Genomic DNA, 27,151 nt, shown 5'->3' on the forward strand with positions numbered 1-27,151 from the left:
AGCAGTAGATGTCAAGTCACTGCTCTTGCCTTACACCCTTTTTGATATCACAAGTGAAGTGTTATCACATCTGTACTTTAACACACATTTCCCATGTGCATATCACTATGTGAATTCATCTCAACTCTATCAAAACAAACTTTTTCCACTCTCATTCTGTTTAGTGCATGAGATGTAAAGAAAATCATTCTGTGACTGAACTATGCTGTGTTGGTATGGGGTCATAACAACTGCTAGTAACTTACCATTCAACGCCTGGACTGGCTGTTCAAAATACACTACAATTGTATTGGACAGATAAACAGAGCATGAAAGAGTCTCTACTCTGAGAGCTGATATACAGAAATTTGTTCATTGACATAAAACATTTTTTCTTTGGCGCCACATGTGTTTCCTTTTCCTTATTATTAGTTTCCTTGTTTACAACAGATGTAATACAATAACTTTATGCATTTGGAGAACTGCATATCTGTCAATACCCAGGTTAATAACCTTTTGAAGAATATTTCTGAGTATACTCGAGCAGGTAGCTATCAGAAATGCATGTTACATTAAAAATCAGCTTGTCCTCAATGGGATAAACAACAAGCAGCTAAAAGGAATGAAAACATATCACTACGAGAAGGTGAACAGACAACAAGCCCGATCAGGACACATATTTACTTTCATGCATATTAAAGGGATGGTACAGTATTGGTGGAGATGAGAATTGGGCTTTTAACTTTTTTTGCGAGATACCAAGAAAACACTTATGATATAGTACAGATCACACCATTTTAAGAGGAATTCAAAGTTTATTTGATGAAAATCGGGTTTGGAATGACTGAAACATTCAAAAACAAAGTAAAACAAAGCAATCGTAATAAAGTGTGGGTCCCACACTTTATTAGAATTGCTCTTTTTTTGATATCTCAGCCATTTCAAAACCAATTTTCATCAAATAAACATTGGATTCCTCATAGAATTACAAGCTCTTTCATATTTCATAAGAGGTTTCTCATTATCTCACTAAGAAATGTGAGAAACCTAAAATTACGTCTCAACCAAAACTGTACGATGCCTTTAAAGAAGCACAGAAAACTTCATAAATGGTAATTGTAACAGGATACAAGACACAGTAACGGCACAAGGAAACAACATTTATTTCAGAACATATCACACAAAAAAGGTAAAAAACAAGCTACAGAAATTTCAGCATTTCAGAAAGGAACATGGAAAGCACATAAACTATGGGTGGGTGGAGCTGATATTGAATACTGAAGTGAACAATAAAATGGGTTTAATAATCACTGGAATATATATCATAAAAATAGACCAAAAAATACATCATGCATTTATCATAGAAAAGAGCAAAAACCTGTGGAAATTGATAAAGCAGGTAATGGAACAATCTGCATGCTACACAGCGCAACAAAATTAAGGTAAGCTTATTTCGGTACATACCAGATAGTGGGTCTTCGCAATGAACAAGCTGAGTAACTACATTTTTGAAATATCAAAGAAGGGAAGAGCAAAATAATTCTACAACTGGCAGCAAATTAAACTGTATGACTTTTTATGAGGCCATGATGGCGCAAGTCATTACAGAAGAACCAAGTAATTCTAATACCAATAAATTATAGCAAATGAGCTTGACAGCCTGGAGAAAAAACAAAGCAACAAATGATAGATGTATTTTTGTGACATGAAAGAATACAATAAGAAGAGAGAAGCAAAAGAATAAAATAATACCAACATTATAAGGGATGCACAACCAAATTATACATAAAATTAGTATTACGAGCACTGGAGTTATTTCGGTGCTCCCACAGTACATGTACTTGGGGGTGATATGTCTTGTGAGCTAGGAGCCAACCTTTGGTTGCCATGGAGACTAAAAGTTAGAGTGGTATCACAGAGGCAACACACATAATATCCCTGAAAAGCTTAAGCCGAGGATTCCCAGGAGGCACAAACACTGCTACTGAAACCAAACCTCCTGAAGTTCATAAATCATGAATACTGTAAGGAATGATACAGGAGAATATATGCAGATTTTTGGGTCTTGTCTTTTATGTTTGCTCTCTTTTTTTCTCTTTTTTTCTTTTTTTTTTTTTTTTCTTTTTTGGGGGGGGGGGGGGGGGGGGGGGTTCCAGTACTGATAAGGATGAGTCTGTAGTTGTGTGTGTATTATCATCATACGAGTGTGTATGCCTGAATCCATGTATGCCTCTTTTCCCCTGTCAATATATTGTTTTTCAGGGAGACTGGAGACCGCGTAGTGTGGGGATTCGAGGATGGCCCCATTCCTTTGCTGCCACCTAGGGTGCATTTTAGAGTACTGAAAAACATTATGTATTCGCAGCACGAAATTTTCGCGAATTGGAGCCGATGGCCTTTTTCGTGAAATGAAATTTTCGCGAATTGCCACTGGCTTTCAATGTATACAGTGTAGACAAGAAATTTCGTGTGCATTTTAATTTCGCAAATCTTGGCGCTTGCGAAAGTCGCGAAATTAAAATGCACGCGAACATTCCTCGTTTTACAATACGTGCATCACAGCTCTTCTGTAACAGTCACCTCCAGGTGAGATTCTATGACTGTGTGTGTAACTGCAGGGAGATCAGTGGTAAAGCTGTATATATCTCTTTTATGGGGATTCTCAAAAATATCTGAGTTGGGGATGGCCCTCCCATTCCACGGTATCCCTGCACTACGGAGACTTTATAGTCAGCAATTATTCAAATGTGATGAAGAGAAACAGAAAAAAGGGGGCAGGATGAGTGACAGAACAAATAGGCCACAAAATTCTGGGTCGTGTCTCAAACTCAGAGCAAAATACAACAGTGATATTGTCATGGAAACCTTGCTGTAGTTCAGACTCACAGGCTGCTGGTTAAGAATTCAGCTGCCAGGAATAGACTCAATCTTTGTGTGCAATTACACCAGGGTTCAGACAAACATATACCAATATTGAGTCTGCCATCTCATGCAGGGATTTCTTCTTATTTTTTCTTTTCTTTTTTTTTAGGGGGGGGGGGTGTCTTGTTTAAAGGACCATTTTGGAATGACAAGGGACAGTATTTTATAAAAATCAGCAATACTGGAAATTATCAACTCAATAAAGAGCACAGCTAATTTGATATATCAAACACTTTTCATTCTGTAATTCACTTGGTAAGTGCTATGGTGCTATGAACAGTTCAAATAAAAGACTGTACAGATAAAACAAAATTGCCCTGTCATTCTTAAAGTTAGTGCAACCGTGTAAGGATAGAAATTGGTAGAATTTAAAGTACTCCCAAGCCAATCATGAGTGGTGATGTGTATTCTAACGACATCACATAACTGGTTATCAACTCTGCCTGATTGTTTAATGGGCAAAACATTCAGAGGTGATGCGGAATGGAGCACTATCCCGGCCATTAATTGGAAGTCATGCCTCATTTGGCGCAGAGCACATCGCAAAGCGCCAACATAAAACACAAGGTCATGAGAATATATTATGAAGTAGGAAATGCAATGTAGAGGACAGAAACTCAAACAAATGACAAAGACAGAGGGGGAGAGCCGGAGAGACAGAGACAGAAAAATAGACAGACAGATTAAAGGGATCGCACAGTTTTGGTTGAGACCTAATTTCAGGTTTCTAACATTTTTTGGTGATATATTGAGAAACCTCTTATGATATATGAAAGAGTACGTAATTCTATGAGGAATTCAAAGTTTATTTGATGAAAATTGGTTTTGAAATGGCTGAGATATCCAAAAAAGAGCGATTCTAATAAAGTGTGGGACCCATCTTTTATAATGATCGCTTTGTTTTACTTTGTTTTTGGATGTTTCAGTCATTCCAAACCCAATTTTTATCAAATACACTTTGAATTCCTCTTAAAATGGTGTGCTCTGTACTATTTCATAAATATTTTCTTAGTATCTTGCAAAAAGTTAAAAGCCCAATTCTCATGTCCACCAATACTGTACCATCCCTTTGAGAGAGAGAGAGAGAGAGTGCAAGAGAGAAAGAAAAGAGAAGAGAGGGAGATGAAACTATGATGGAGAGACACACATAGGGATAGATAGATGAAAATAGTGACAGAAAGAATGAGCAAAGAGGGAGAGAAACTGCAAGAGACAGAAAGATGGATGGAAAGACAATGGGAGACATAGAGAAAGATGTCAGAAGACAGAGAAGAAAGAGGAGAGAGAGAGAGAGGAAGGGGGGGGGGAAGGAGGGAGGGAGAGGAATGGGGCCATACTTGAGAAAGTGAGAGGCAATTAAAACATACCAGGATATGAAAGATGGGGGAGAAAGATTGACAAGAGAGAGAGACTGACAGACAGACAGACAGACAGAAACACACACACACACACACACACACACACACAATACACAATAATGGTGAGATAGAAAGGAAATACAGAGGGTAGAAATGTATACGATACAGAATGTGACAGACATTGGGAGAGGTAGAGAAGATACAAAAAGACGGTAGAGTACGGTCAGCTCTAGGTAGATTGAAAGTTCAACAATAAGTACATACAGACACAGACAGACAGACACCTAAACACACACTACCACACAAGGACATACACAGGGAGACAAAAAAGAAATGCTGTAACTGTCATCTAAGAAAACTTCTAGATGAAAGAGGCCAAGGAGGCACAAAAGCAGGGAAAGCATCAGTGGAAGACTGGAATCATGTGAGATGGAGAAATCAATGTTAACACTAGACAAGGCTGTGGAGTGGGACCGTGAAGTCTGATCAGAATATAAATGTTGGCTGGCTGGCTCCCCCGAGTCTGATCCATGTATCTTTGTCAGTTCCAATGTCTCCTGCACTCCCATGCTGAGAAACTTTAGACTTCTACTTATTGCAACAGTGTCTTGCCTCCTTTTTCCTCACCGATCCTAAGACAGAATGATTCTTCCTCTAACTTCAATCATGGACTCTACTAGAGTGCATGATTGAATCTTTCTGTGAGCTAATAAATCTGCTTGTACTAATCAAATGAAGTGCATGCACCGCGTACCACTGATTCTTACCAATCCATATTATGTGCTATTGTGTTTTTGTTTAAACAATAACCCATTCTCTAACCCTCCAAACTTTTTGTCAGTCATATATTTCAGAAAACTTTCGTGTATTATTATCCCAATTAGATATAAAATTCATTAAAAAAGGCTTACTTTTGATTACTGCTGTGAACCATGATTATATCCTCCATTTCGAGGTGTGGTTTATGCTGTGATCGTCTGAATGGCTTCCAAAAGTTTCTTTCAATATCCTGCTTTTCTTTTTCAATCTGTGATGGTCATTATACTCTGTTTCTACTGCTTCCTTTCTACATAAAACATTCCACAAAATACGAACACGGGCAAATTCCTGTAAGTACACTTTGCTCAGGAAATCCATGTTCTTTGGTATCAATATGGAAGACATCATATAAAAGGTCAATTATCTTGATTGCAACAATTAAACTGGAAACAGAACCATCTGTAACACATCAGTTCAAATTAGATCTCACTGCAGATTAGCTACTTGCTAGAACTTGTGCTCAATCTCCCACCACCACAGTGTGTACAGTTTTGCATGTATACGTATTGCCAACTAATAATGCATGTCAAGTAAAGCTTTCACTCTATCAAATTTCTTTGATACAATAATGTAGCAGCCATTCCAGCCCCAATGCATTTATTCACGGTATACCCTTTGAAACAAAAACTCAAGGGCTATATCTAGTTTGACATTAGGGCACAATGAACAAAAAATATTTGGTTTGTCTACAATGAAGCAGGTAAGCTAGGGATATAAGACATAAATGGCTCTGATGGAAGTGTCTTTTTTAAAGCAAATAAATATGGATTTTACACACCAACAGAAATTGTTTAAAATACATTTGCTGGGGGATGGAAGCAAATAAAATGCAAAGCCGTGAAATGTCTTCTACCGAAGCACAAACTTTCTGGGGCATTTAATGGGACTGCGCTAATCTATGTCATCATCATATTCATTGGTTTTCACTGCTAATATGACACTATAAGGGTGACAAACGCAAATCAAACATTATCCACAGACTGTATAGTATACTTACATGCCATTGCCACAACGGCTAGGCCAAGAATGAAATAAATTGACTTCATGTTTGCTCTTGATTGTAGATAGCCAATAAATACGTCAAGGTGTTGACATCTAGGTCAGTGACTCTTTGGCACGATGCTCTCCTCAGATGGCCGCAAATCTGTCAAGAGAAAAAGAATAATGCAAAACTTTCATTAGATAACGATAGGATAACATTCCAAGAATTTCTTTTCTTTTCATAATCTCTTTGTTCATAGACACATAAGATTAGATTTTCCCACTACGTGAGTATAAATTAACACAGATGATATACACAGCATGGTTCAAAAACATCTGAACAATGAAATATGACAGGAATCTCAAGTTTACATGTACAAAGCCTCTATACCTCTATTTACCTTACCTGTACAGGCTCTTTGGGAGGATGCTAACATATTTTAATACTTGAGATCACATGAAAGGCTAAAAAAAAATCTTTTGATAAGTTATCTAGTACATTCCAACCTTTCAAAAGGCCACATAAAGGTATGTCTTCTGTATTAATGGCGGATAATGCCTGTACATACTTATTGTGTCACAGCGATTTGAATACAGATGGAATCTTGTTCAAATAAGATTTGACCTTTGTGGTATGCGAGCCTTCCCTTGGATGAAAAGAAAGTCAAATATTGGCGTTTTGGTCCACGCAAATTAGATCAATCAAAGTCTGGACTGGACTAATATTTGTGGTCATGGCAAAGTCAAGTTCTAAAGACAAATTGGAGCATTAAAAATATCCAGAGTCAGCATGTATATACACATATCTTTTTGTGGGGGGCAGATAAAGTGTTTTTGGGGGGTTTTTTGGCACATGCTTGGGTTACAGATATCAGTAAAATTTCAAGTGGGATCATTATGAACATTACAATGACTGCTTTTTATTTCTTTCAGATTTTCATCTTCAGAGGGTTTGTAATTCTTATGATGTTACTTTAAATAATGTCCTTCAGCATTGATAGAGATGTTACTTTGAAAAATGTCCTTCTGCACTGAAGGACTAATGGGTATAAAAAGATATCGCTTCTGGTAACAGTAACACATAACAAAGCATTTGAACATTGACATTAGAAAAGGAAGTATACTCTAAAAATTCTCAGTACTCAAGTTTGTTCATGGGAATGGTGGTGGGTGTTGTTGGTGGAGTCAAATAGGTCAGAACCCACACAAAGGGAGTGGTAACTTAACTACCCCTGGTAACTAATTTTGATGCAGTAAGTGCTGTGGAATCATCAGTAGGAGCAAATATTGTCTTTTCCCTGCTAGGAACCTTGTGTTAAATAGCCCTGGAGTCAGGAGGAGTAGTGGGGAGAGATGAGAGGGGTGTAAGACCAGGGATGAGGGGAGCGGGGCTTAATGGTATTAGGGAGATTTGAAATTGGAAGCTGGAGCAAATAGTCTCCCAGGCTGGTGATGTAGATAGATGACGATGGATACCACTACATGAGTCATACACAAAACATTTGGGAGTAAAGCCCCATCGTTCGCCTTCTCCTCATCTTCTCCCATCACATAGTCGGTAGTCCCCCTCCTGTGTCAAACAGGGGAACTCGACTTCGAGTCACCGTGGATACATTTCTTGCATCATGTTGGTCCACATCTCTCATTGATGCACATGATTGAACTAAGCAGAGCCACTCACAGTTCAACTTCACCGTAGCTTAAGATTTATTTGAAATCAATTCAGCCTTCTTCTCTCTCCTCCATGTCTCCTTGCAAAGAAGAGGCAAAATATCTGCCGCCGTTCTCCACCTACCCCTATCCCAACCCCCCCCCCCCCCACCAATCATCTCAGACTAATTTGAGGCAATTTACAGAAGACCCCCAGCCAATATCTCGTGTACTCTCGGCGGCTGACTCACTGTCATGGCTAATCTATGCATGAGTCAATGTGAACATTCTTCTTCCCCTGTGTGTATCTGTCAACACCGACATATGAACACTGCAGCGGCATTCGCACCAACAATTGGCAGCACTATCGCTGTGAAAGACGCTGAAACCCTTTGTCCGACCAAACGGGTGCAGAAATATCCCTCATTCCCTCCATGAGGCTTGGCGCTTGTGATATCACAGTACTCTGTGTGTAGTGTCAGTCAATTTTGATTATGTAGAAGAGATCTAGGAGGCAAGGGAGGGGTGACTCATATCGCACTCTTTAGGATTAATGACTCTGTCAATTATTCATAACTACAACCAGCCATTCTCGGGGGAAAAAAAAATATGGAACCAAATCTGAAAGGTCTGTAGAAGGCATTCTGTGCATGGTTGGCAATACTGATTCCAATGACACTGGACAGTTTTCTGTCATATCTATCATGTTCATGCAAATACATGCAGCATTGGCATGAGAATGTACAGACATTTTTGGTAGAACAGTTCAGGGATATTGATGTTCAAAATCTATGTGAATGAAAAATCATCTGAAGCCATATCAGTATACTTGTGTCACATTATTCATATTTTGTCGGCCTTATGCCAAAAGGGCCTTAAAGAACCTCCCCTGATATGTCAAAAGGGCACTGATAGTGTACAAAGTCTATAGCGTTAAGGGCCTTTTGGCATAACACGAAGTGGTTTAAGGCCCTTTTGGCATAAGACTGACGATTTAATGATAAATTGATGAAAATATTCAATGTGGGTATATATGGACAACCATATACCTGTGTGTTTGTGAGGTGATGCTGCTGGTATGGACCCCGCCCTGCTCTCACCTCATTTTACTTAGCCCCTCTCCAGAGTGGCAACCCTCATCCCTAATTCATGCACTCCCGCTTGGTCAACATCACGGCTGGGCTTTTGGAGGATTACCGTGTGATCTGGAGCATGACAGACCAATCCCCAAAGGGCTGCCCAGGCTTCGGCAAAAAGTAGAGCTCCTAAAAATTGGTCGTGCTTTCATTTTTAAGATGAAATCCAATCATGCTAACTGGATATTTCCCCCTCCCATTACACTCCTCCATATTAGCTTTTACTGTGGTGTATAGCTGTATACATACACACTGTGTATGATGTATAATCCATCATATTTGTAGCTACACTCTGCTTTAGCCATACATCTATTTAAATGATGTCCAGCCAATTAATCAGGTACTAGAGGTGAGTATAATATCCTATAACTATGATTTCTCTTACAAAAGGCAAACCATACCTACCTGTCTGGCAAATAATGGTGATTTGGACTAAATTTACTCATGTGAAGATGAAGAGCATGAACATCTCCTCAAGTTCAAATGCATGTAAAACTTGAAAACAATATGCACATTAAGTTCTTGTAATTTACAGCAGTATTTCCAATTCAATTCACTGGGATGATATATTTTTCCTACTGCAATATGCAGTGGAAAGACTACCCTGTTTTTAAATATGACTGAATAAGACTGAATAAGTAAATACATAAAGTGGGGAAGTGAGCTTGTGGCATTAGCTCAGGCAGCACTAGAAACATCTTTGCATGAGAAGACCATGATATCAGGGATGACAATTTCCTAGTAATAGCACTGCAGTTTTCTGAGGTCTAAAAAGGGCATATTTTTGGTAGAAAACAGAATTTTAACCTTTCCTGCAACAGATAAATTTTGTAACACAATTTGGAAAAAACAGTTATTTCCATGAGACCTGCAGTATTTTTGGCAAAAAGATAATACAAAGTACCTCAAAAAGTAACAGTTGGCATCTCAGAGATATCTACTGTTTTCTTTATCTACAGCTTAAGAAGGAAAAGAAAGGATTTAAAATACTTCTTGTTGAAGTAATAGACAACATGCATTCAAGAACAACAGGCATTTTCGGTACTGCTTTTGGCATTTTCACTAAAATGTACTGCTACTTCATATTCTTACAGTATACAGTAACAAAACACCACCTGCAATGACATACGATTGAAGGAACATTAGTGAAGTATGGGTACTGAAGAAGCTAAAGACATGTGTCCATAATGCATCTAATACTCTGATCAACAGCATTGTAGACACCATGCACTACTCTACATGGAAAACCTCCATAGATCTTCTTTGCTATGGTGAACATAAATCTACATCACACTGTTACATTATTCATAGATATTGCATTGAGATTCAATCAAGGAGAGTGGATGCGCAGGAACCATGCTATCTAAGTAAGATAGCAACACACTGCAGCTTGCTACACTCCACAGATACACACACACACACACATACATACACACACACACACACACACACGCACACACACACACACACACACACACAAAGGGCTCCCTGACCACACTAACAAGCAAGAGTGTGTATACAAGTGTGTAACAAGTGTGTGTATACATCCCTTCTCCCATTTCTATCTACTTGACTGTGTACGTTGCTCTCATCACAGACAATCACACACTGTACATTGCCAAGACAAATCTCTCCTCCTCCATCTCAGACATACTAATGACCATTTCTTTCTTTTTTCATGCTGGACAGTCGAACAGCCTCTAAATTCTTTATATGGCGTAATGGCAGAAAACTACCAGGGATGCCAACCTTGTATACAGCACTTCAGTATTCCGAGGGCTGCAAAGGTGCATTTTTGGTGGAAAATCAGTAGTTTTACCCTTTTTTCCACCAGAGATGTGCTTCACACTATTTGGGAAAACAGTATTTCCAATGAAAGCTACAGTAATCTTATAAATAAAAAGCATAAAATATAGCAAAAACGCAACAGTTGGCATCTGTGCTTATGCATCAGAAGAACCAAGAACTATAATTTCAATAGTCAACACAAAATCTGTCACTTCCACATAGATACTGACAATGTAGAAACTGTTCAACAGTTGATCACATTATAGCTTAGGAATGACTATAAAATTTGATTGTATTCACATATCTAATTCCAAATGAAAGAATATAATACACAATCATTATGTGCTAAATGTGAAAAAAAAATACAACTATCTCAAAAAACACTTATCATTACAATGCACATACCAATATGATAAAAAAGATTGTCATACTTGTCCTATCATGTCTGTTCTAATACATCTACTAAACTCCATACACACCAGGCAGTAAAGGCCAATTTCATATTCACCATCCGACCTCAAGGTTTGCCGTCTTTGTAATCAACATAACAAGCCAACAAATAATTTGTACGTGTGCACCTTGTAATCAATGCCAGCAAAGCAAGGATGCGTTCATAGACAAAGTACGATGACCCTGACACTGTTTCCATGGAGACAGAGAGCAATGGGCGGCGTTTGACTTCACAGACTGGTTACACGTGAATACTCTGCATGGACCAACGCAGTGGATAATATGAAACCAATTGAAATGCGACATAATCCCCCCACTGTTATTTTGGATGCAGCCGCATTTGATATTGCTTTTTCCTGCACCAGACGCCAGGGACCTGAACAAAAGCCGAGGGAAAGTTGATTGATGCAGTAGAAATGTTGCATAGGTCACAGAATGCATAAAGACCATCAACATACACCAGTGTACTTGCAGAATGCAGCATTAGATATCAATGCACGTATGACTATAGGCAAGATTTTCCTCCCTTTTTCCCCCCCTCAATTTAAGTCTTTTACAAGGGTTAGACAGCAACTGTTTGGTTTATCCACCAAAGGAATAGGAACTACAATTCTATAAGATTTAGCTCAGACACAGCATGTTACCATTATAGCATGATCACCATGAAAAAGGAAATAGAATTGTTAAAGATAACCTAGCTTAGAATTAATATGATACGCTTACTAAATAGTGTTGAATAATCGAAAGTATTTCATGTTTTTATCTGCAACATACGAAGAATGATTCCACTAGATACGTACATGTTGTAACATGTACAAAATGCACACAATGATGTCACTGCATTGCTGATGTTTGGAATAGAAAAACATTGATTATATTCTTCTGTCATTTGGTCAAATTCAAAGAAACACAGCCTATCTACTCATAATGTTGGTTTTCATCTGTAATCATATAAATGTTGATATACCAGTTTGCAACAAAATCATGAAATACTTGATAATAGGGAAAAAAAGTAATGTGAACATTTAGTCTTAACGACGAAAATACATTACAGCTGTTGAATTGCTTGTGTAGTAAAAACATATTAAATTAGTGAAAATCACATTGTATACGGAAGACAGAAGACAATGTAAGCATGAATAAGAGATTATCATCCTGTGGTACAATAAAATAAAAAAGTTCATGACCCCACGATCAAGATCAGCAACAATGAAGACCGAGTCTCCATGACCACAGCAAGTCAAAAAAATCCGAGAGTCTGCTCAGCTAATTACACGGTAAGGAATTCCAAACACGCAGACGTAGAGATTGAGCAATGCCCGCTCCAGCAGACAGAAGTCTAAGACATTATAGTGGCTCATTCATGCAGTTGGAAGAGCACCACACGTAACAAGTTCATTAACAGCCACAACGGCCAATTTGTTGGGACGACAATGGACCCCCAGTAGCCGGATAGGAATGCAGGCAATTAATTTACCAGCCTGGTTCTGCTTTTGACTTGTACCAGTACACCGGGACTGCTGGGGAGGACACAAGATGGTGCTAAATGATGACAGGAGATTTAGAAACCTCATTGTGCTACCGATCATCAGAAATATTGACAAGCCTTTTTGGAGAAGTGCTAATGACAGCCACACCATGTCTAGTTGGCACCTAACATCATCTGCAGGCCAGAGGCAGGACTGGAGCAAGGGAGCATGAAACCAGAGAGGAGTGGAGGTCAGACCATTTGGATGCAGATGGAGGAGGGAAGGAGGTTGTGAATGTTGTAACCACAGCAACGCCACAGTGAGAGTAGAATACATTAATGGTGCATTAGATGTACAACAATACCTTAGGACACAGAATGGACACGTTAAGGACAACACAAGATAAAGCAAGTGCCAGTGGCATGTCCACACATGGAAATAAACTATGCAAAAGTAACAACTTGGAAAAAACATGAAAATATTGACAAAATGTGCCTCAAATATATACAACAAAGTAAAGCAACACATGTTGTACTGCTCATATACAAATGTATTCATTTCACTGATTTTCCTTTGGGAATTGAACCCAAAAGGAGAGTAGTTCTATCTGAACGCTATGAGTAAATTCATGATATCACAAGAGGAAAAAAAAGTCAGGGCAGGTTGAATGGCAATTAATCCTGAAACATGGCATGAGGAGCTGACTTGAACAGGGCATCCAGGTATGTCACTGTCCTCAGTACAACATGAACATCATGAATGAAGGAATTTTAAGGAATTTTACACCAGTAAAATGATAACTATATGGCTTGAAAAGCTCTTCAGCGGGTCCAAAGGATGATGCGATAAATGCTCTCATGTCATGTGGACATTTCTTACTGAGGGTAAGTGTCTCCAATAATCATTTTGCTGCAAATTTCCATTTTAAATGCTCTGTTACCAACGACAAAATGTGCACAGGTACACAAACACATGAGAGAGAGAGAGAGCAAACCAACTCAACCACAGTTTGCCAGTCAAACTTGTACAATGTCACCTCAACACCCTTGTGATGATTTTACCAGAGCCTCCCTTCACCCCAGGAACTCATTCCCTTTATTGGCGGCACCCTTAACCACAAATGGGAATTAGATAAGAGGCTACAGAAGGGAGGGGAAAAAATATAACAATATTGGAATAAACCGTATATGGTGATCGCTTACCCAGGCCTTCATATTTTTTTTTTTCAACTCATCATGGGTGTACACTCACATGGTATGTGTATCTATGGGAAATTTGCCAGAGTAGGATAAACAGGAACAGGGAAATAAGCAAACATGAGAGAAAGGAAAGAAGACCAAGAGATGAATAGATAGATACACAAACAAAGCGATACACAGACAGATGGATAGAAAGAAAGAAAAAAGAAAGAAAGATAGATAGATAGATAGATAAATGGTTTGATAGATGGATAGATACAAAAGATATTAGTTTAGATGTACATTTTGATAAAACAATGTAAGATATCATCAGCTGATAACCAGAAGGCTTTTATTGCAAGTTTGTGTTTGTTTTTTTGTTTATGGGGGTATTGAATAATTGGTATCACTGATTGTAAAGTTGACCTCCTCTATATTGTGGTGTCAATACTGACTTATTTTCATCTTCAGTAAAATGTTAAAAAGCAAAACCACAAGGGTGCTATTTCATCTGATATTTGGAACAATGCTTGTAGACCTACCCACCTTTGATTAAATAAAATTCCTATTTCAGGAAAGTTGATAATTTAATTTCTATTCAAGATCAAATCTAATACAAGCCAAATTGCCCTTTTTGGATTTAAGTGTGAATGGTGGCAAATAAAATTGATTTTTTTTTTTTTTTAAAACACACACACACACACACACACACACACACACACACACAAAATTGCTCTTGCATGTAAACGTGCCTACTGCTTGGACCAGGTCCGTTATTCACATCTTTTTTTCGAGTGGTTGGGGAGCACTAATGTTCTTAGAAACTCAAGCTCATACCCTGACCCTGCAAGACAAAATTCCAGGAAATGACAATCTACCACGGCAAAGCTTTAACCTTCCACAGGATACATGCCCAGTCCCTCATGATAGGACTCAGATTAACTGAGCAAACATGTGACCATTAAAGCTCCTGTCCAAGTATAATTTGCAGTCAATGTGATGTCATCAAACGAAAAGACACATGTTTCATCTATTCTAGCAAAATCAAAATTAAAAAAGTAGGATTCACGTTAAAAGACTTGTCATGTACGACTTCAAGCATATTACCTGTAACCAAAGATGTATCAATAAGGATTTCTTTACAAGATTTACCAATACAATAAGGAGAGCTAAAAACAAATCAATAAAAAAAAAGAATATGCATCCTGGACAATTGTATAGTTTAATAGTAGTGCTGCCTCTGGCAAGCAGTAGGTGACAAATTCAAATTAAGGATGTTTCCATCTTTTATATTTGATATATCATGATAATACTAGAGATCTATCAAGTGAGTAACAGAACAAAAACGAACTAATTGCACAAGCTCTGAAAAATATATCTATAGATCTATTCATAAAGAATCACATATGTCTTAACTTTAGCAGTTCTTTTCCTGAGCAATGATACCAATGCAAGGCTAAGCTTGTAGCACTCCTGTTGTCATGGTGACAAAGGATATGTTTGTTTGTGTTTGGGGATTGGGGATCTATTTCCTATGCAGCAGGAAGAGATTTTTGTCAGTTTTGACATTTCCTCTACAAAAGAAAGAGAAAGAGAGAACTGTAGCACTGATTCCACTAAAAAACAGGAAAACAGAACAAATGGTAGTAATACGCATCCAAATAAAGGCATTCTTGTAGACATAGAACCCTCGACAACGGAATTGAAGACCTTGCTATGTCAATACTGTGCAATTTCTAGGGCATTTATATTATGTGTAGTTGTAGATCAATGAGCCTTTTTAAACAAAGAAATTACCTGAATCATTCTTAATACCATTCCTAATCTTTTCATGAAGAAAGCAGTTTCCTTGACGAATTTTAGAGAACCCTTTTAGCATTTTTCAACTTAAACTAACATTTTTCTCTCTCAAACTAAAGTTAATGCAAGACTGGCATTAGTGGTCATTAGTGGTCACTGCTTAACAGCACCTTGAGTTGCAATCACATCAAAGTCCAGCAGTCCAGTGTCATAAAGAGTTTTCCAATGATTACAGGACACTTATCAGGGGAAATCTCATTGGGTTTTATCACATAATAAACAAGACTACTTTAGTACCATTCACCCTTGGAGTACACGAGTTGCTATTTTGACAAACTCTATTCTTAAACATAACATGAGCAAGGCTAACACTGACTCTTCAGCTCATCAGAGAGACCAAGTGCCCAATGACCACATATAATGAATCTATATCTCATCTTGACAACTATACAAACTGGACAGCCAATAAACAGGAATACCCAAGGATATTTTGGATAATTAAAACATCAATTAAAAAGCGAAGAAGTGCTCAATGTGCCTCTTGGGTTGTTAAGTTGTTTTCGTGCACTACTGCAAGTAGAATTCAGACCATCACCAACTCAACGTCATTATCAACGGCTGCACATTGCCTAAACAGACTGTCAGTCTCTTCATAACAGGTAACTGATGTATGGTGTAAACACACCCAAATGTCACCGGGCTTGGGAGTCGTCTTAGTTGAAAGAGGAGCTTGAAAATTAGCAGGGCTGATGGAATATGCAGCTCAAGAAGACATAAATAATTTCAATTGACTATGTGTGTTCCTTTGGAGGGAAGATTCATTTATTGCAGCTACTGTGGTAGACATATATTACTTCTTGTAATGTGAATAGGAAGATAAGAAGTAATCCACACAAATATCCAAAGCTGGACTGACCAAAGCTATCCTTTGTCAATAGCTCAAGGAAATGAAATTCAACAAGATATGTAGAAAGCTATTCACATATTATTAAAACCTGACGTAGCATAAGGTTTAAATAATGCTTTCTTGATACTTCTGACTCTACCGTCTTCCTTGCTCTCCACAATTTCACAGAAACTGGAACAAAGTCAGTCGAACAGGTTTGACTTTCAATTAAATTTCCTCTACCCAATTATGTTCATAATCAATAATCAGTACATCATACTTTACTAGATGTGATTTAAATGAAAAAAGTAATATGACTACAATGTAAAATTTGTGTCTGTTGCTAACATCACTGCATAGTGACAACTGCATCGTCACTTTGAAAATAACAATGCACACAGAAACCAGTATGTCGGACTGTGCATTTCATGACTCGAAAGGCAAAGCTGAAACAGATCATTTGCTGGTCTGAAGTATTTCTGGAAGAGGTGATGAAGAAGAATCCTCTCCAACAAGAGATGTAAAAAGGCAAGAAAAAAGTGTTCACACTAATTGGCACCATACTGAGTCTGAGATCTCACATGGTGAGATGAAAGCTAATAACGTATTCTTCCCCTCCACATCTCCACATTACTCATTTGATGTCTTCACTCTCTCATATCTATGCCATTCATATCCAGCCATTAGCTGATGCGGGGAGGTCACTATCGGGTCAGCCTGGTGGAATGGTATCATTTTCTTCCTCCTATCTTCCCAATTAGAGTGATTGGCGGCAGGCAGAGGATACAGCGATAAGATTACTTCAGGGGAGTGGATTAAAACAGGAGGGACAGCGTGAAGCTTGAGAAAGGGGAGACGGGGAGACAGACAGACAGACAGACAGACAGACAGACAGAGACAGACACAGATAGACACAGGAACAGGACAAGGAGACAGGGGATGAAATGAGACAAGTTTGAAAGAGAGAGAGTGACAGAAGGAATGGTTTCCACCACACGATGTCCATTATGACTTTACAAAACTATGAACATTCTCAGACTATTTAGAAAGGTTTCTAACAAAAGAATACAGTAATAAAACATTAATGAAGTTGGGAAAACACATAAACTATAAAAACTGATTAGGGGACACTGGAACAGTATGAATTTGAGATATTCATATTATCAAAGAATAATTTTGCATTACAGTACTGTGATAACACAAATTATATTGCAGTGATAGAAAATGACAAACATAGCAATACAAACCCCAGTACACAAAAACTGTGAGACTGTAAGCTTTCTAGAGGAAAACTGCAAATTTTGCAATATCGTTTACCTAAATATCATGAATATACTTTATATATGATAATCACTACATAATGGTAAAATGAAATATGCTAAAATATGTCTAGATATGTAACCACTTTAACAGAGGCATATGCTGTATGTCATTCATAATAGAAAATAAAAAGAAATATATTGCTGAAATGAAGAAGAAGACAAAGAGCTATAGGAAGCTCTGGAATGTAATATCACATGACAAAGATAGAATGCAGAAAGCAGAAACTTGAAGTGACTTAGCCCTGAAATATGAGTATATAAGATATAGACATATTGTTTGCTCAATGACCCTGAGACGTGAGACCTGAGACTGTGGGTTCACTTTCATTGTATCTTGCCAGAATCTTTTGAAGAAGGAGAAATATTATGACTGAAAACATCGGCAGGGCTGTGGATGTTGGACGCTAATTGGATCCCCTCCCTAGGATGTCCCTGGCCCATCACCAATGGTCATGGGCTGTGGTCAGCCATGTCCTACTCAGCACCTCCATATACAGCAAGGAATGGATTAACACTTTAGCTTCATATTAGCTGATATGACACATGATTTGATTCAGAACAAAATGGTCCAGCTTCTGAAACCCACAGAAATTGAACATTTTACTTATCAGCTCACAAGTTACTTCACTATGGAAACTGACTATATCCCACTTTCTAACAAGTTCATAAGATCAGTTACTAAGAAAACTACCCACTCCCCATAGCTGAATGTTCATATAATCTTTTTTTCCTGAGTTTCAGAAGGACATAGTTAAATTTAATGCTGACCAATGCCAACAAATGATCAATGCCAGACACACTCCTTTAAGGCTATAGAGTGCATCATTTTCCGATGCTTTGGACGACAATATGGATTTTCAAGTTATTTCCCTAGCATTTTAGAGGACACCCGCTCTGCTGCTTCATTTCTCTTTGATAATCTGAAAAAAGGTCAAGTTATATGATAGCACAAGATAAGATCAGGCGGCATTCTCTGAACCCAGAGCGGTATTCCCTTAGCAGCTAAATGGTAGCCTGCTGGTTTTTGTTTTGTTTTGTTTTTGTTTTGTTGTTGTTGTTGTGTTTTTTTTTTTGGGGGGGGGGGGGAGCATGCTGCATACATAATACTTCTCTCACAATGCATGTAAACAAAAACAGCCTCATGCTCACTTCTCAATTTCATCATCACAAATGAAGGTGAGATTTAGTCATGTAATTTAAAAGAGAAAAAAAATGCCATTGCAGGAACATCCATTGCAGAAATATGTTTGTTTTTGTCTCTATGAAGTCTTTGGGTAAGTCTAGAGTGTGCTTTATACTCTTTGTAAAACATGCCAGAAAATTAAGTTGGTAGTAACCTCCATTTCTCAGCTGATGTGATGACCCAAACGAGTTTTCCCAACAGAAATCACCTGCCTCTATGAAGATGGTGAGTCTTTGGACCACAATACTGCAGCCATAATACCTACTGCCCGTATCACTGTGAGATATCAGGTCCCCTGAATCCACACACTATTCATTCCTCTTCACTCGTCTCTACTTTGTCATCTTTCATCCCTTCCATATTTTGTCTGCCATTAACACTTCATCACACATCCACTCTGTTTCCTTTCAATCAACCCCCCCCCCCCCCCTTCTTTGCCTTTACTATCCCCCGCCATGCAGGCATCTCTAGTCTACCAATTCAGACCAACTTCTCAGGATGTTGCGGAAAACTTTCATCAGTTGGGAAGATCATACAATAGGAGATTTTCAGGCTTCTACCAACCTTTAGTGATTTGCTGGCTAGGATGTTTTCCTCCCACAGACAGCCTTCCAAATGTAGCATGGTAACACTTCAAACCATTTCAGTAAGAGTCTGCAGCCAGACTGCATTAGGAATGCAGTAGTTTACGGTCCATAACAAATGCTTTCTGACTTAATACGTCTGAGAGTCTGAGATTGAGAGACTTGGCAGCTCCCAGCATCTTACTATGTCTACCAGCTGTCTCACAGCATCATCTTTTGTCTTGAGGAGACGGGGGACATAGATGCAGAGAATGAGAAGGAAGAAGAGGAGGAGGAGGAGGAGGAGGAGGAGGAGGAGGAGGAGGAGGGGGAGGAGGAGGAGGAGGAGGAGGAGGAGGAGGAGGAGGAGGAGGAGGAGGAGGAGGAGGAGGAGGAGGAGGAGGAGGAGGAGGGGGAGGAGGAGGAGGAGGAGGAGGAGGAGGAGAGTGATGATTAAGTTTTAATCCTTTTCATGACATGAGCTAAGTGCTCCAGCATCTTTCTTTCCTGTCTCTCTCTCCTCCTTGGTGACAGATGAGAGGTACACATTGGTCAAGTTCTAGCTTCATCTTCCTTGCTTACAGCTGCTTGTCATACAGGCATCCCTTCCAGATGGAGAATTGTTCATCCTTTCTTCATATTTTCCACTTTTGGAAGTCATTTTTTTTTCCTTGATTTATGCAATTCTTAGTTTTGTGTCAGTTACCTTCCCATCCGGCACAGAATTACACCAACCTACTTCTCTGTGTTTAACTTGCTGAAATACAGTTCATGATATTCTTGACATTTTGAAAGAGAGAGAAAAAAACAACAATCAATTTACAGACAGTCACGGATTGTACTATACAAGACTACATGCACCAATGCCACACATGCTGAACATCACCACAAAATTGAATTGACTTGGTAATCATAACTATAGGCAGAAGCACTGTTCACATCAAATTACTCAGGATTAATTTGATGACAGACATATCCCCCACCCTGCCTTCGCTCTTCACTAATTCACTCAGATTTCATTTTTCAATTTAAACTAGCCCTGGTTATGTTGAAAATATTCTGTCTGTGACCTTGTGAATGATTTCTTGTCTGACTCATTAAGGCAAGCGCCGAAAAGCTTCTCCATCTCGTTTGACAAATTTTTTCTTCCTTGGTGCATCCCGCCTTGTGGCTGCTCATGTTCCCAGCCAGAGTCAATAAAATGAAAGATTCATGTCACTCGTAACAGGGCCTTCCACCACGTCCCACCAGTGAGCTCTCCTCATCAGCCCGAGGAGATACCCGACTTGAATATTTGACGGGAACCTGTTTTCCAACTGGGCGTATTTCATGTTATGTCATGATGTCTGAATGTCTCTCCACAAGCGTCATCATCATTTCACATCAAACACTCAGCGACGTAATTCAATCATAAATGTTTGAATCCCCGTCGATGTATTTCCATCTTTCAATGGCAGAGATATTCCCACTCAGGCAATAATGAGCTGCAGTGACTAACTGGAGAAGAAAAGGCAAGAAAATATATCCGAAATAATGGGAAAAACAGAACCCTATCCCAGGAGATCGAGTGCTGCCACCATTTTCACCCCCAACTCGTTGATATCTTTTACAGGATGGGCAACTTCTTTTCAATTCTCAGCACGAACTATCTTCTAAAACTGAGCTACATACCATCTCATTTATTTCCTCCATGTGTATTGACATAAGTTTGAGCTGTACATCCATTTTATCTCCCATTTCCCTCTCCCTCTACAATTGTTATCATTTTGCATTTCACCCCTCCATGGCCAAATTATTCCAGAAACATCTATATCCTTTCCTTCTTAGTTGCTTTAGTTCTTCCAGCCCTCTCTGAGAACCCAATTCTTACCTCAATCATGGCCTTCCTCTTCCATCACAAACCTGCTTTCTCCCCCCCATCCTCCACTCATCTTACTCCGAGTAGTAATGGTCTCTTCCACTCTAGCCTCATAACTCTGGTTCCACTTTGACTGAGCTCCATCTGTGGGTCCCTCATCCCATTTAAACTCTGATATCCCCATCTCCTTTCAAACCTCACTCCCAATTTCCCACTACCCTCTCCCCCTCCCCCAACCCTCGGTCTCCTCTACAATGTTTTCCCCTACCAAGGTCTGCATGCAGCATCCCTCTATTTACCATCTCTTTTCCCCCCATCCTCCTGCCTTCTGAATTCTCCCATTTCAAATTCCCCATCTCGGGCATACCCCAGCCAGCCATTAATCTAATGTCCCGGGGAATACCACAGCAATATGAATCTAATAAACATGGTTTCATCTGGTGACGGTGTGCCCAGAGTCAAGACACCAAGACCCTCCCTCCAGCATCAGCCTGCCTTGGTCCCTCACAAACTGCCTTGGCCTCTTCCTCAGTGCTCTCTCAAATGTATACTGCTTGCACCAGAATGGTATTGATTCCACAATAATGTATTCAATTGGAATATATCAGAGGATACCTCATCTATATCTGTTGAAAAAGACAATGCAAGGGGTTGTGTTGGGTTGGATCTTCCGTAAATCATGTAGGCCTACATAACATGATATCCTTATTCACAAATATCAAAACATATTTGTGTCATTTCCATCTCACCCTATTTCTATCTCTCTGTTTTGTAGGCTGTCCTTCTGCTTTCTATCTACCCATGTATCCATCCAACCAGATACCTATTTATCTACTCATACTTTTATCAATCTGTCTATCTATCTATCTATCTATCTATCTATCTATCTATCTATCTATAATATATCTATCTATCTACATTTATACCTACACAGAGGTATGAACACTTCTACGTATCATCTTTGGATATCCCATGCAGATCATCCATTAATACTACCGACCAGCATTATTCTTCAGTGTCCTTGGTTTTCCATGATAGATAAAATGAGATTCTACTGACAGTCCCAACAAAGATTTGATAATTGGGTGGGTGGGGCGGCTAGTTCTAGGAAGGCTTCACTGATCTTCCATCACCGTAATTGGTTTTATTGACAGGACTGGCATGATTATGATGCAAATTTAATCACTCTGGCAGGCAATCGGCTTGTTGATGAAAATGGCATCGACAATCCACGATTACCCTATGGCCCTCACTGCAGAAATCACAAAAAGGATTTGATTTACAATGATGACCAAAAGTGGCAGAAAATAAAAATCTCATTAAGTCCAAATTCCATGCAAACAGACTTTATGCTATGCAATGACAGCACAATGTGATTTCCAGTGTGTAGATAAGAGATAACCACTTATGTCTGGTTAAACATACTACAGGAAGATCATCTCAGTTGAAATAACAATGATATTATCAACGTCTCAAACAGCCTTGATGATCAAAGTGGATATCTTCTGAAGATTGTTTTCTTTGGTAAGAGAAAAAAATCACTTATGCACTAGACAGTATCCTTGACTGGCTCATCTTGAAACTATATTGTTAATGCCCCTTCCAATCATGACCTTTCCTTTCTTCAAAGTGAAATTGACATCTCATGATGTTCTTGAAAGAAAAACAACGCCAAAAATGGCCCAACTACTCAGGTGCACATGATTTGAGTCAGAGAAATAAATTCAATGTGTAAAGAATACATGTCAGGGGAAAGGACTTGGAGAATGGGACAAAATGAAAGACAAAGACAGGAAGAGAAAAATAGAGAGAAGGAATTCATGAGAAGTTCTAACATCAGAGACTTGAAGAATTCCAACTAGCTGAATGCTGAATAAACAGTACAGAATATTCTCATCATCTCTGCAATCTGACACAATCAGCCATCCTCAAAACAGGAAGATCTCCTTACTGGAAAACTAAAAACATATTATTTGCGAGTTGGAGCAAACGGTGTTTTTCATGGCATGAAATTTTTGTGAATCTCTACTGGCATTCAGTGCATTGTGTAGACAAAAACATCACATGCATCTTACTTTCACGAATATTGGCTCCTCGCAAGTTTCATGCACACAAAAATTTATGATTTTACAGTATTTGATGACAATAACAAAGGGAAAGCTGAACACCTCTAGTAAAGAAGTCCTCAATCTTTGCCTTTAGTTTGGATTTAGGTGCAGATTGATTTACAATTCATTATCATCACTTATACGTCACATTGGAGGGGTGTAGAAAGGGATGCACACACCACATTCCATTCAGGACTGAGGTGCAGATGTCTAAAGCTGCATTTCTATGGAGCATTTTCATCTTGCCGCATCTTACCAGATTCTTATTTGATAAAACCACACCCTTTCCACCTATTCATCCTCTCTAAACTGTTCACTCTTTTTCTTTCTTTATTTCTTTTTTCATTCCAGAGTCCTCCAGGCCTTGCCTCAATTCATCAAGTCTTTTCCTTCATGCATCCTTGATTTGATCTGGGGGCCTCCATCTCAGCCTGATGTTCTTCTATGAGCTAGACACAGAAATGTGGTTCAGAACTGAATGGGTTACAACAAGGCCTTTGGAGATGATATCTTTCCACTATTCTTCCATTGTATCTCATGTATTTCATATCATCTTGAGTCTCTTATTACATTGTACACATGGCTTGCCTTCAAACATGCATTTTGATTCAAATATTTAACATGAAGTAACATTTTCCCAGAAGATGCATTTTATGTTTACACAACTTCATCTGAAAAGGCCAGGGTGGTTCAGCTGAAGAATTAGTATTTGAAATTATCAAAACTAGGAAATCCAGGGTAATTGAGCACTTTCTGACAACATCAAATTGTCAACTGTTTGATGAGAAATACAGATTTTGTTTTTCACATCAAATTGTCAACTGTTTGATGAGAAATACAGACTTTGTTTTTCCTAGAAACAAATGGCAAAAGGTGCCTAGCTTCTCTGTCGAGTGGCCCGTCAAATCAAGTTAACAGCCTCATCTTGAATTTCAAGCTTGATAGAAAAGTGGGAGGTACTGTTACAGAGCGTATCCATTCACCTAGTAGAGACGTCTTCTCGTACACCCAGGACTGGTCTCCTCACTTCATGCTCCTGACTTAATGTTGGAACTGACTCCACATCAGTAACATGATGGCCTCCTTGGCTCCTTCACCCATCACACCAAAAGAAGGCTTTCTCATGAATACCTACGCTTTCCCTCGAAAGCACGATCACCCCCCCCCCCCCTTGTCTGACCCAACCTCTTTTCCAAGATCCATGGCAGGTGACTAATGGTATTCTTGACCTTCAATCCTTCCTAGAAGCACTCTATGTTCCTGGAGGAGAGGTTGGCAGGATGCTTCAGTGAAAACATGATGATGTCACTCCTCCAAGCCTTACTTTCCTCTCTGTACACATTGCCTTGAAGGCATGTCACTTCATTATGTGCCACTGTTAATGTGATGGTCCTTGTTTGCTTGCTTGTTGGGGTTTGGGGGTAAGGTACAGATGTCTAAAAATAATTTCAGCAGTTGAAACCCTGTCTGTATCTTATCAAAGAAACAAAAGAGCATCATTTTCATACATATTACATTCATGTAAAAATTAGCAGGCTTTGTTTTCTGAAGACTGCTTGAAGATTCTTGGTAGACTCTAAGACTTAACCTCCCCCCCAAAAAAAACAAAACAAAACAAAACAACAACAACAACAACAACAACAACAGACAAACAACAAACAAAACTTAGAGATGACTGCATTTCCCATTCCATTACAGAAGTCATGATAATGTAAAATTGGCCAGTTTGAGATGACACTGATGCCATCAACGTGGCGCCAGAGCAAAATGACTTTGGTCTAAAACTGAAAGGTGTGTGAGTGAGTTTTGCCACCTCTAACTGGCTGACTAATAATTGAGGAAGGCAATGAGAAGTAGGTGTGACAGTGGGGATCATGATGAGGTCACTTATCGGCATACTTCCACCACACCACTAACCATCCCTCTTCATCTCCTTATTAATTAATTGCTTTGAGTCACCTGACACCACTATGGAGCATGACCTCAGTTAGCAAGAAAACAAGTAATAAAAAACTAAAGAATATTGACCTAATAGTGTACTCACGTCATTTCACTACAGTAACTCTTCTAGAAGTAGAGTAACATGCCAGCTAAACAGGAAACCAAAACACCATGACATGTGTATATGAAATGTTCTCAGCTTTCAACAAGTCAATACCATTACCTCAAAACAGGAAAGAACCAAATCCTACCAGACTTCACAGTATACAATTTCATAGCATAGTATTTCAATTTGACAATCTCTTTACTTTCCTGACCCATCTCTAAATTGGCTCTCCTTCATGTTCTCACCTACTCCAATATCATGTGAAGTAGGAAGAGGAAGAGAAGGTAGCAAACTTGATACCAGAGTACCTCATGTTTTCTTTGCATACCGAATCCCACTGCCGTTAGGATGTATATTTATGTAGGTTGAATACTACTGCAGTATGATCACATTTCAACATAGAACTCTCAGCTGAAGATGGACATCCCAACTTAAAAATACCTAAATTTTGATTAGCCTTGCCTAGCTCCAACCAAACCTGTCTTTTCGTCACCACTACCACCACCACCACCACCCCCCCCCCCCCCCCCCCCCAGAAAAAAAGGTCCTGGATTGCTCATACAAATATATGGTAACCTCACTTGCAAACAACACAGGAGACTTAATGATGTTCACTGTTATATCTACTTATCAAGCAAGTGTGGATGATATAAACCCTGACCCAAACATGTTGCAAATAACAGTGAAGTACACTGAAAGTATACCTCATTTATGAGTTTTTCATATAAAAGCCTGGATATCATTCCCAATCTGATAATCCCATCTAAACATGCTGACCAGAAATGTTTCCAGAGTTAACTTCATGCTGATCAGTTAATCTGCCAAATTGCTGGATATATTAATCAGGTCAAAAGCTGTAAATCTATTCCCAATGAAAGTGCATCACTATTCATTTCTATGTCCAGTGATACTGTGCACTATTACTTGATGTAATATTGGCAATATACTACACACTTACAATGTAAGATTGACAGCATGTTTAGCATGTCTTGCCTTCACTGAAAATGACAAATTGCAATTCTGTCATTTTGAAGAGGAAGTTAGTCTCTTATACAAGATAAAAAACAAAACAAAATCCAACAACCCAGGGGATTTTTTTTTCTTTTTTGCGTTATCCAACGTTTGACAGGTCTTAGACAGTATGTCATCCCAGTGTTGTCAACTTCAAGCTTTCAGTGAAGGACACCGTAAATGGAGGATAAGAAAATTGTCCTCTGTGATTGAGATAACCCAAGATCTGGACAACATCAAAACTCCTCAGCAGTAGTTATCATCAGGCCTGGGTCTTGAGAGCCACTTTGGTAGGGAGCTGAAGGCATCCCCTCCACCGGCCTGCCACGGTACGATTTCTCCTCCCTGCAATTGCTCCTTGGAATACGAGCAGGAAATGAAGGTAGCGATGTGAACCCTCTCCTCCGCCGACATCCCATAAACATCAACCTCTGCTCAGTTGTGGGGGGAGAACAAGTGTAAACAAGAGTGGATGATTAATATGAGGCCAATGTCGGGTACAGCAGGCAAGCAGGGATGTAGTCCAGATGCGTGTGGATGACAGGGGCGTGGTCGGATGACAGTGATCATCTCGGTTTGCAGGGAGCAGGTAATATTTGGTGGCAGTCCCTGTGGAGATGCTACTATGCACAAGGAACGATCA

The sequence above is a fragment of the Diadema antillarum genome, unplaced genomic scaffold (assembly GCF_040938485.1).
Source record: "Diadema antillarum isolate AM-2024a unplaced genomic scaffold, OU_Dant_1.0 seq00001386_RagTag, whole genome shotgun sequence".
Classification (NCBI taxonomy): domain Eukaryota; kingdom Metazoa; phylum Echinodermata; class Echinoidea; order Diadematoida; family Diadematidae; genus Diadema; species Diadema antillarum.